Source organism: Alosa pseudoharengus, unplaced genomic scaffold (assembly GCF_046254945.1).
Source record: "Alosa pseudoharengus isolate Yale_2024_CS ecotype anadromous, Long Island Sound unplaced genomic scaffold, YU_APseudo_1.1 YU_APseudo_1.1_scf_14, whole genome shotgun sequence".
Lineage (NCBI taxonomy): Eukaryota > Metazoa > Chordata > Actinopteri > Clupeiformes > Clupeidae > Alosa > Alosa pseudoharengus.
Window position 1 is genome coordinate 2,502,584 of NW_027468609.1, and position 12,288 is coordinate 2,514,871.

General features: G+C 43.3%; 1 long non-coding RNA gene across 1 annotated transcript; it reads left to right on the top strand.

Moving 5' to 3' along the window:
• Positions 1-207: 207 nt before the first annotated feature.
• On the top strand, positions 208-9,482 carry LOC143122316 (uncharacterized). The gene is made up of 4 exons (XR_012986637.1): positions 208-272; positions 382-565; positions 7,792-8,039; positions 8,803-9,482. It is a non-coding gene; the product is annotated as an uncharacterized LOC143122316 (long non-coding RNA).
• Positions 9,483-12,288: the final 2,806 nt, after the last annotated feature.

Below are 12,288 nucleotides of genomic sequence, written 5' to 3' on the forward strand. Positions count from 1 at the left end.
CTCCCACACACACATGATGGAGAAGGGACCTCTCTGGTGTGTGTGTGTGTGTGTGTGTGTGTGTTAGAGAGACAGAGAGAGAGACTATGCTTTTTGTGGTTCTTATGAAAAAGAGAAAGCTGTTATGCAACTTAACTTACTGTTTGCACCTTAAAAGTTGGAAAATGTTTACTTTCTCCATTGTTTGTTTTTAGGGTACTGTTGAAAGGCACAGTCCATCAAATCACCCCTCCCTTCCATACGCCTGAAACAAATCACAACAGCCCTAATCAGTAAGAAGGGCTCACGGGCTGCATGTTATATGACACGGCATGCGAGGAAGCACACATGTTGACTGATTACCCTGTGTGTGTGTGTGTGTGTGTGTGTGTGTGTGAGTAGATGCATGTGCGTCTGTGTGTGTGTGTGTTTGTATCCTGACAGATGCCACTTCCACAGCTTGACGGGAAGATATGTCTGAGGGTAGAGACACAAAGCCACTAAGAGCTGTATGCTGATAGCACTGTGTCCATCTGCTAACACGCCCATTGTAGGGCTACTGGACCGGCCATTTATACAAACACAGGTACACCCCCCACCCGCCCCCACACACACACACACACACACACTCACTCACACTGAGAATTGATGGGAATGCATTAGTTGTATAAATGTTTCTGTCTATCTTACTGGAAATCCATAAACATTAATAGATGCTTAAACTGTTTTTTTTTTTTATCTAATATTTTCACATCATGTGTAAAATGGTTAGTGACCAGCGTAATTTTACAAGATCTGTTTGTCTCATCCTGTAGCTGTGTTCTATAACTTATGATATATTTAATCTAAAAAAATTCACAAACTCAATATTTTCTCATTTATAATATTCACTGTCAACTTATATTTGATTCATCTTCCTTCACACCCCTCACCCGTACCCGTATATTGAAAAACAAACACACACAAACACACACACACACACGCATATACCTGCTGAGTTGTATTTGAGAGAGTTCTCACCTTCTTATCAAAGCAGGAGCTGAGAGCCAAACACAGTCACTAAACAAACAGGAACACAGAGGGGCTTATAGTGTTCTCCTGATTTTCACTTCTCTCTCAGTCTATATCTTTCCATTTCTCTCTTTATATATATGTCTTTCTCTCCCCCTTTTTCTCTCTCTATATATCTTTCCATTTCTCTCTCTATATATATCTTTCTCTCCCTCTTTCTCTCTCTTTATATGACTTTTCTTCTCTCAAGCTCACAACACCTTTCACTGTAAATATTCTGGATCTTTGTGATGATGTAGCCTCGTAGTCCAGGAGAAGCAGACAGGTTTTGGTGTAAAAAAGGTTTATTGACTCAGCGGATATACTCCAAAAACACCTGTGAAAAGTAACCTAATATTAATTACTAAAAAACAATGACTCGTAGACTAGACGAAATACAAAGAAGCGCGGAGTCAAACATTTGACTGTAAATAACCGCATCTCCCTAAACACTCACAGCAGTGTCAGGTACGCACAACATGTGCAATCCAGAGGACTCACCTTCTCCCTCCACATTTAAAGTGATCGGGTGACCTCCCCTAATTGAAAAAACAGGCCTACTCCTTTATTAGGCTAATCAGCCAATTTGGGTACCCAGGGGCACACACCCCTTCTTGCGCCTCCAGCGCAACTACTCAAACTAAATCAAAGAACCTGCAGTTGAAATCATAACACCATCACTGGCAGAAAAATAACAGTAACAGAATCTATGCACTTTGCCAAAGGAACATACCACCTACAATGAAAAAACATGGCAAAAAACATAATTAACTATAAACATAGTGACAGTGTGGGTCACTCTGTCACAATCTTGTTGCTTCTTTAATGATTTGATGTGACAAGGCAGAGACAGAGAGAGATGTCAGGTTTCATAAATATAGTTATACTTCAGTCAGGACCATTTTGTCCAGATAGTTTGCTAATATTTGTATAATGTTTGATTTGGAGGTAAGGAGCAGTGCAAATAGAGACAGCCTAAGGCAGAGCGAGCAGCAAGATAAACCCCCCATAGGGTCCAGAACAGACTAGACATCAATATCAGCAACTAGACCTTGATAAGTCACATGTATGAGGAGGAGATGGGGTGGAGTTGGGTTGCAAAAAGGCTTGCCAAGAAAGCGGCAAGAGTAGGCAGGCTACAGCAGCGCGCACACACACACACACAGAGAGAGAGAGAGAGAGAGAGAGAGAGAGAGAACAGCAAGAGTAGGCAGTGTACCGCAGCTTAAAAAGGACACCATGAATGATCTCCACCAATATAAGAGCGAGTGATCAGCTGATCAGGTACCCAAGGGCACAAAGGCCACATGTCAGGGCACCAAGGCCAAAGTTAACTATACAGTAGTAGGCTATAAAAATGATCAAAGTTGTATTCAGCCTATTCACTGCAGTAGACCTGCATCACTGTATGAAACATTACAAAAACATGAAACATGACATTACATAGAACTGTAAATCATCTGATCATCTAATATTTACAGATATCTAGGCTATATATAACATTTATTTTATATTTGGCCTGTTATGAAATCATGTATTGAACAATTTAAGCACAGCTCAGCTTTAAGAAACTCAAATAGCCTAGATGCATGCTTAGCATTTTGTGATCATTAAGGCTACTTTCACAAACTCTTAGTCAGCTGTCCTCTGATTTACCAATATCTAGGCGATATGTGTAACATTTATTTTGTATTTGGCCTGTTATGAAATCATGTGGAACAATGTAAACACATTGTAAAACTTAAAGCCCAAATTTGGAGACATGTGTGTCGAACTTTACTGCAAATTCAAAACTGGATTACTCTGGAACGGCTGACTGTACAGGGGACTGCTTTACACCTTTGTGTTCGGTAAGGTCTCCTGTTTATTTTGATATATGGTTTGTCATGTATTAGAAGAAGGGTTCGTAAAGTATTCCACCTAGATGAACGGGGAGGGAGATCATGGGACGCAAAACCTTCAGTAGAATGTATGATTAAATTGAATTATATTATTTACTTTTCTCGTGAACCGTTTAACACAGCAATTATCGGCTAACATCGTTTAAAAGCTGAGAAAAAGCTCTTTCATGTGATACTTGTGATGTCTGTGTGATGAATAGGCTACTTCGCGAGTAGTTAAACTGAGAATGGGTGAATTTGGACGCACTCTTTCTTGCGCTGTCACTTTCTCCACTGCGTAAAAGACTAAATTAATTTGCGCTGTGAATGCTAAGATTATTTTGACAGGCCACAGGCTAAATAAAAATCGCTATTAGTAGGACGCAAAGCAGAATATTGAAAGAAAGGGGCACCAAGGCCACCGTGGCCTGTAAACCTCTGATTTTCAAAGGGGTTTCCCTCTCAAACGTGATTGGATTGTGCAGCTAGGCGCCACTGATTGGGACAGCCTATCAGCAATCACCTTCAGCTTTCCGCCAAAGTCAACTCCATGGTTAGATTTAGATAAGAGACGAAACCATGGACGAAACAATGGATGAAGACGCAGCAGGTCCATCCCGGGAATGTGCCAACCTGTGGCCCCACCTTGCCAGACTATTTCAATTTTCTGAACAAGTTTATGATAGTTTTCACTTCAAATGTTTCAATTACAAAATAGTATTTTGTATTTGAAATACGTATTTTAAATACATGTATTAGAAATACTGCCCATCCCTGGCAACATGGTAAAAATATATAAATGACTTGATTTTACTCTCAATTCCTTTTACATTCTCCAATTAACATTAAACATTTTCATAACTCCATGTAGGATGTTTCTGAATTGTAAGCACTGTGGCAGTAGTAATGCAATATTTAGAAAATGTACTCTTGTACTCTTGATACTCAAGTACTTTTAAAAACAAGTACTTCAGTACTTTTACTTAAGTAGACATCTGACTGTTGTACTTTTACTTGTACTTGAGTAAAATTTAGCAAAGGGTATCTGTACTTTTACTCAAGTAATGAAGCTGTGTACTCTGTCCGCCTCTGCTTATCATATAAGCAACATGCACAAGATCTATCCATTATAACTTATCATATAAACAACATGCACACGAGCCATTTGCTTCTGATTTTTTTTTTTCATGCACATATTTCAGAATACTGGTAACAATGCTTCTTGCTTCTCAGTGTGCTTGCCAGCTAAAGTGAACTTCAAGTTATGGTGTCATCTCCTTTAGCATAGGGAGGGCCCGTCTGGGGGATCTTGTGCAGCTGAGAGATGAATGGGAAACTGCTACTCTTGTGACAAGCCACCATGGGTGCGTCTGAGATGGGTGCAGACTAGATTGGCGACTGTGACATGCTTGCAGTATCCCCGGATTCTCTCCCTCAGTAGGCGGCCGCTGGAACATTAAGTGTCCATCTCGTCTCTGCCCCTGATGGAAACTCTTTCTCCACTACAGAGGTGAACTCATGCCACTCCCACTGGGCTTCCATGCCAACCTCAGATGCAATGGTGTCATCACAGCCCCAATCTGTCAAGCTCCCCCATCAACCATCCCTGAGCTTATTCTCACCAATCTGCACACACAGTGCCCACAGAAACACACTCTCTGCAGAGGCCGAGTCACCACAGAAACACACTCTCTGCAGAGACCAAGTCTCCCAGTGCCTCTTGTCCATTAAGGACCGGGGCTGGCCCGGGGCTTTTCTCCGCTCTTAACCGGTGCGTGGCCTCGGTGTTCTGTTTCCATAAGGAGCTGTAACATCAGGGACATTAGGTAACAATGCTAGAAACTTCCAAAGAGTGCTTAGCAACGACACCACAAGCATACGTCAAATGGATTACAAGGACATTTAAAGTATAGGCAGTCGCTTTCTTAAGTATAAGCAGTCGCTTCTGTTGCTAGGGAACCCTAAACAAATGCTACCGGTCTGTTTTTAAATTTCTCAGGTTTTATTGTTGCGTCGTATTCCATTCCAAATATCCTTGGTTCAGCCCCGATTCGGCCCCGCCCTACTCCAGGGCTGACCTGAGCCATCTGGGCCATGACCCCGGTCCGGAATCAATCATGGAAATGTAAAACGTTCGAGGCTTTACCCCAGACACCGAGGCTTTACCCCAGACACGAGGCTTTACCCCAGACACCGGGGTTTTACCCCAGACAACGGAGTTTTACCCCAGACACCGAGGCTTTACCCCAGACACCAGGGTTTTACCCCAGACACTGAGGCTTTACCCCAGACACCAGGGTTTTACCCCCGACACCGGGGTTTTACCCCAGACACCGAGGGCTTTACCCCAGACACCAGGGTTTTACCCTGTTAAGCCACATGTTAAACCCACCAACCTCACCACACGTCATCAAAAAGCTTTACTTTGGCTGACTGAGTTTTAGTCCCAAAACGCATAAAATATTCTCGTTTTTAAAACTTCCTGGGAGATGTAGAAGGTCATCGGTCATCACACAGCAAACCACCACACCAGGGACTGATTCTCTCTTCTTTTCTTCTCCAAAAGCATCGCTGTGACTGCCGTTACATGACCGAGGTGTGATCACTTGCAATACTCTCCCTCCTACGTTACACAGCGATGTTTTACTATTGTCATGGCACAGCGATGTTTTACTGTTGTCATGGCACAGTGATGTCATGGCACAGCGATGTTTAATATTGTCATGGCAACAGTGATGTCATGGCACAGTGATGTTTTACTGTTGTCATGGCACAGTGATGTCATGGCACAGCGATGTTTACTATTATCATGGCAACAGTGATGTTATGACACAGTGATGTTTTACTATTGTCATGGCACAGTGATGTTTTTCAGAATCTCATTATACAGAAGAAGTCATTCCTTTCCACTTAGTGATGAAAATAATGTAATCTCCTTCTGGCACCATTTCAAGTCCCTATTCATTTGTCCCTGATGCGAGAGACAGAGTGGGGACCAGTGGGCTCAGTATGGCGTACTGGGTCAAAATGTTTCATTAAAAAAAAAAAAAAACTACAGAGGAGGCAGTGAAAATGCAATTTCCAGGAGGCATATTGAGACTTGTTTGTGAGGAGCGTTAATTTGAAGTTGATGAGGGACACTGTAATCTGAGGCTGATGAAACTTGTGGGGGTGAAATTTAACGAGTGAAGGCAGCTTGCCCGGCACACAGAGACAGGATGAGCCTACAGTATGTTAACAGAGATAATGACACAATGAAACATTGCCTATTTGGACAGATAACATAAACCATCTCTATACACGTACAGCAAAAAAATAAAAAAATAAATCGAGATGTTCGTACGTAACCATACATGAGAGCTGGTTATTTAACTATGCGTGCACACCCCTACTGGTAAGGGCAGTCATTTAGAATGTAGAATTGGCACCTATTCGGTTATTAAGTGATGATGCAATAATGGGATAATAAATCTCTTTCCGGGTCAAATGGCTTTCAGAACCACTCATTTTCCTCCATAGACAGAAAAATGAACAAAATGTTCCGCTATTTAGAGTAGAGTAACCTTTAAGAACATGTTCCGCTATTCAGAGTAGAGCAGCCTTAAAGAACATGTTCCTCTATTCAGAGTAGAGTAGCCTTTAAAGGAGAATTCCAGTGTGATTTTGACCTAAAGTGTGTTGAAACATGATACCGAGTGTGAACGTATGTCTCATAGCTCATCTCGGCTTGTGCCCTGCACTCAGAAATCTGGCGCTAGTTAGCCGATGCTACAAACAGTTTTTCGATGGGGGTGCCTCGGGCATCGGCCTAGCCATGCAAATAAATCACTGTTTTACATCATTTACGAAGCTCAAAGTAGCTCCATACTTCATTGGTAGACTTCCGAGGGCCTTGACATTTAAAACGAGACATTGAGAACTTTGAAAAAGCACTGGTAGTTTACTTACAAAACAATTTATACAGACAGTATCTTCACAGAGTTTAGCATTTGCAGACATCTTGAATTTAGTCACGATAAGTCGAGCGACGAGTAAGAATGAACAGGTATGATAAGGGATCAGATTCCAAAAATAATTCTGTGGAAATGCATGGATTCCAGTTTCTTCCAGTAGCAGCAACTGGAATCCATGCATTTCCACGGATTTATTTTTGGAACGTTTTTTTTTTATATTGTTATTCTCCTTAATGTAGTCTTACCAACTTTTTAAATTGTTTACTGTTAAATTTAACTTTGTATTGTTGTTATGTGTATGTCGCTTTGGACAAAAGCGTCTGCTAAACACCATAACCATAACCATAACCATTGAATTCAAACGGTTTCTTCACAATTAATGAGTTGAAATTGCATCATTTTGTTCATGTTGCACAGAACTTTTAATGACATTTTGAGTCTGTTAAGAGGCAAAAAAGGACATCCCTGCAGCTACTCCAGTTCGGTAGCACCGATTTTGATTGTTTTTTTTTCCCTATCGACAGTACTCGGTGACGTCTAGCGATGAAGATCCATGTACAAATCGGCAAGATTTCTCCTTTAAGGGGTTGTTCTCGCTCTTGATTTGGGCACTTTTCTGTTTGGCACATTCTGTTGTAGGCACCTTTGGGTGGCACCTTCTTTATATGTTTTTAACTTCGTACTGACTTTGGCATATACACACCCATATCAACACACTTGCATACACACTTTTACTTTCCCCTAGACATCTTATGATAAGGGTTATTTATTGCTTTTGATTACTTTTAAATAAATACTTCATTGTTTAAAGTTGTCTCTGTTGTCCCAACTCCCTCGTTATGTTGTGGCTCAGAGCTGGTCGTATGCACCCAACAAAGGAAATAAGTCTGACGGCATCACTAAATCATGCAACCTCTCATTTCCAGCAGGATTCAGATTCATCCATTCATCCTGTCTGCTTATTCAGCATGGTGTCTGTGTTAAGAACTATGTTCCTGCCATCTAGCATCCATAAGACTCCACTCTGCCGTCATGTCTAGTGATGTATGGATATAGCGTCGGACCTGAGGGGCCTGCCGCGTCCACTCACTATCCACAGGCCCATCACGGGGGATTTCACCTGTCCGCCACCAACATGAGCGCTCAACAATTCATCATTTATGTGACGATGGCAAATGTAAGTCATTTTTCTTTTGAACATTTTGTAACTAGGCTTTTTTACGACTTGTTCATAGCATACCAGAGTGTAATATTCTGGATCATTTGTTGTTTGGGGTTAATGTACGGAAGACATTGAAATAAACAAATCAAAATATGCATTAGTGGAAGGAATATGGAGCCAATTTGCAACTTCTTTAATTGCACACATAAGCTCTTTGCCTTGATGTCCGTTGCAGCTATTTTCAGAACAGCCTTTGTGTGCAAATACCACAGTCTGGAACAGGAGCAACGGGCCAAGACAAGAGCCGATTCACACTCACATTCAGCTAAGACCATTTTGCCAGCAAGGCATTTAGAAAACAATGGTGCTTAGGAACAGCAAGCAGTAGATTTTGTTTACAGTGCATTTGTACCACATTGATCTTATTGGCCACAAACATATAAAAGTGTGATTGGCTATGAAGCATATAAAAGTGTGAATGTCTAAATGAATAAAGCACAGTAGAGTGTGGACACGCTTGTGTGTTTCAGCAGCTCTTGGAGTGAAGTGATTTGAGACAGGACTCATCAGGCTGTACTGCTTTAGTGTCTCTCTCCAGCAGACTCTCTCTCTCTCTCTCTATGTGTGTGTGTGTGTGTGTGCATGTGTGTGTGTGTGCTGGTGTGTGTGTGTGTGTGTGTGTGTGTGTGTGTGTGTGTGTGTGTGTGTGTGTTTGTGTGTGTTTGTGTGTGTGTGTGCATGTGTGTGTGTGTGTGTGTGTTTGTGTGTGTGTGTGCAGACTCTCTCTTGGACAGATGGCTGGTGAAGCAAGCAGCAGGGCTCCCTGGTAATCATATGTGCAATAAATGGAGCTGCTTAAAATCCTGCGGACTGACTGCAGATGGCTCTCAGATACTGTCAACGTCAACGCCCATGAACCTGTGATCCTCTGGCTCTGGGAGAGCTGCTCAAACACCCCACTCACACTCACAGGGCACTTAACGACACGGCGGAAAACGCAGATTAAGACAAATTAAGATTATGTTCTGAAATATGTGTGTTTTTCATGAATATTCCTCTCCTGCTGTCTTTCAGACAACCATCTTTTCGAGCAACATGAAGAAAGGTTTCTCTCATCAATTACTGCAAGCATGCAACTGACTTGCATGCTTGCAGTAACTCACCAGCAACTCAGAGATGTGTCTTATTCTTCTGACTAATTGTCAGTCAGCACTGTGTTTTAGAAATATGTACATGTTGTACGGTGCCTTTTGAATGAGCATGACGGCACGTCATTCATTTTCTTTTTGGTTTTTAATTAAATGTTCTATGCTTTGAAACATGACATCTCACCTATAATGTATTTTACTGTAATGTAGTGCTCTGCCAATTATCTTCTGTAGGTACAAAACAGGCTCAGATGTGCTGTTCTGAAGGCACTAAGGCATGACGGATCTTCACTGTAAGAGCCTCTCTCTGTGTGTGTGTGTGTGTGTGTGTGTGTGTGTGTGTGTGTGTGTGTGTGAGAGGGAGAGAGTGTGAACTTCAAACACTCGGCCCAAGAGTATACATTTCAAACGCCTCTGAAGAGGCTGACAGAAAGAGAATCTGCACAGTGCTCTTATGTAGACTAATTTCAAAGGAGTTTGATTAATAATTGAATTAGTCCACCAGGTATTGCGCTAACTGGGTTAGCTCGGCACAGACACAGCAAGACAGAGGGGGGCAGCAGGCTACCGTCATCCCCACCCTGCTCCTGTGTCCTGCTCCTGTGACCTGCTCCTGTGTCCTGTGTCCTGCTCCTGTGTCCTGCTCCTGTGTCCTGCTCCTGTGTCCTGTGTCCTGCTCCTGTGTCCTGCTCCTGTGTCCTGTGTCCTGCTCCTGTGTCCTGTGTCCTGCAGGCTACCGTCATCCCCACCCTGCTCCTGTGTCCTGTGTCCTGCAGGCTACCGTCATCCCCACCCTGCTCCTGTGTCCTGCTCCTGTGTCCTGCAGGCTACCGTCATCCCCACCCTGCTCCTGTGTCCTGCTCCTGTGTCCTGTGTCCTGCAGGCTACCGTCATCCCCACCCTGCTCCTGTGTCCTGCTCCTGTGTCCTGCTCCTGTGTCCTGCAGGCTACCGTCATCCCCACCCTGCTCCTGTGTCCTGCTCCTGTGTCCTGCTCCTGTGTCCTGCAGGCTACCGTCATCCCCACCCTGCTCCTGTGTCCTGCTCCTGTGTCCTGTGTCCTGCGTCCTGCAGGCTACCGTCATCCCCACCCTGCTCCTGTGTCCTGCTCCTGTGTCCTGCAGGCTACCGTCATCCCCACCCTGCTCCTGTGTCCTGCTCCTGTGTCCTGTGTCCTGCAGGCTACCGTCATCCCCACCCTGCTCCTGTGTCCTGTGTCCTGTTCCTGTGTCCTGCAGGCTACCGTCATCCCCACCCTGCTCCTGTGTCCTGTGTCCTGCAGGCTACCGTCATCCCCACCCTGCTCCTGTGTCCTGCTCCTGTGTCCTGCAGGCTACCGTCATCCCCACCCTGCTCCTGTGTCCTGTGGCCGGTTGCACAAAGCACCTTAAGTTAAGTTTTTCCCTTAAAATCTGATTTAAGGGTCCCTTAAAATAAAAACGGTTGCACAAACACCCTTAAGTTTTCTCCTTAAGGCTTCCTTAACATTTTCCCTTAGTATTTAAGGGTTTTTCCTTATCTTGTAAGAAATCCCTTAAACTGTTGCACAAAAGACCTTAGTAGTCTAACTAAGGGGAAAACCCTAAGGGACATCTGACTCTACCTTAACCATATTATTAACTGAATTGATGCTGATAAATGAAGTTTATTAACTACTTTTGACCATTCAAAATAAATCCTCTCTGTTAATATGCTTCCTCTGTCAAATAGATAGGCCTATCAGAAACATGCCGTATTGTTATTGTTTGGTTTACGTAGGCTAACGTTAACAATTCATGTGGATGTCTTGTTAGCCTATGAGCTTCGGTTCGGTTCGCTAGGCAAAACGTTGGTGCACTGATGACAGTCAGGATCATTTCTAACTTGCCAACTAGTATTGTTCAGTTCATGTATATAATATAACATGTTTTACTTGCTACCTGGATAATTTCCGCTAATATTATTAAGGTAAGATGAATGATAAGATATAAGCACTGTGTTCGGTGGGTTAACTAACGGCATCGCGGCAAAGGCAGTTAGCTCCGTGGAAACTATAGAATTTTCACGCCGGAAAATCCCTTTCAGTGCAGTAAATCCCTTGACGTTTCTCCTTAACTAAGGAAACATTTTAAGGTATTCTGTGCAACACCCTTAAGTAAGGAGAAATTAAGTCTTAAGGGTCATACTTAAGGGAAAAAACGTAAGGTGCTCTGTGCAACCGGCCACTGCTCCTGTGTCCTGTGTGCTGCTCCTGCTGCTGCTCCTGCATCTGGCCCTTGCTCCTGCGTCCACACATCAGCTGTGGAATCATGGGAAACATCCAGACCTCTTGCACGGAGACCTCTTGCCCCAGTTAGCAACATGTCAAGTGCGGCATTTCTCTGAGATCGCCCTGAAGCCCAGCAATCCGGTTGTGTTTTTTCCCCCTTTTGATGTGATGCAACACACAGGCCGGCTCAGACAAAGAGCCGCTCTGTCCAGCGTCCACCCGTGCCACTGAAGCTTGTGTAGCTGATGTGTATCTATCTATCTATCTGTGTACTGTATGGAGTGGAGTGGTTGTCATGACAGGACTGTGTGTGTGTGTGTGTGTCTGTGTGCCTGTTTGTGGGCCACTTGTGTGTGTGTGTTTGTGTGTTTGTGTGTGTGTGTGTGTGCATGTGGGTGCGTGTGCACGCACCTGTGTATGTGTGTCTGCATATGGAAAAGTATTCACAGCGCTTCACGTTTAACACATTTAGTTTCAGACTCATCTTCAAATGGATTCAATTCATTTTTTTCTCCTCAATCTACACACAACACGCCACAAAAAAATCAAACAAACAGGTGTTTGAAGTGTTCCATGAGAATTTCCACCACATTTGAGATTGATGGAGGCTAATGTGCTCTTGGGCACTTTCAATGCTGCCAACATTTTCTTGCATCCTTCCCCAGATCTGTATTGTCACAAAACACCGTCTTGCAGGTCTACAGACAATTCTCTCAACCTTGTGGTTTGGTTTTCACTCTGACATACACCATCAACTGTGAGACCTTAATTAAAGAGATGTGTGCCTTTCCTAATAGGCACAGGTGGACTCCAATCAAGTTGTAGAAGCATATCCATTGACCATTGATAGAAGTAGGATGTACCAGAGC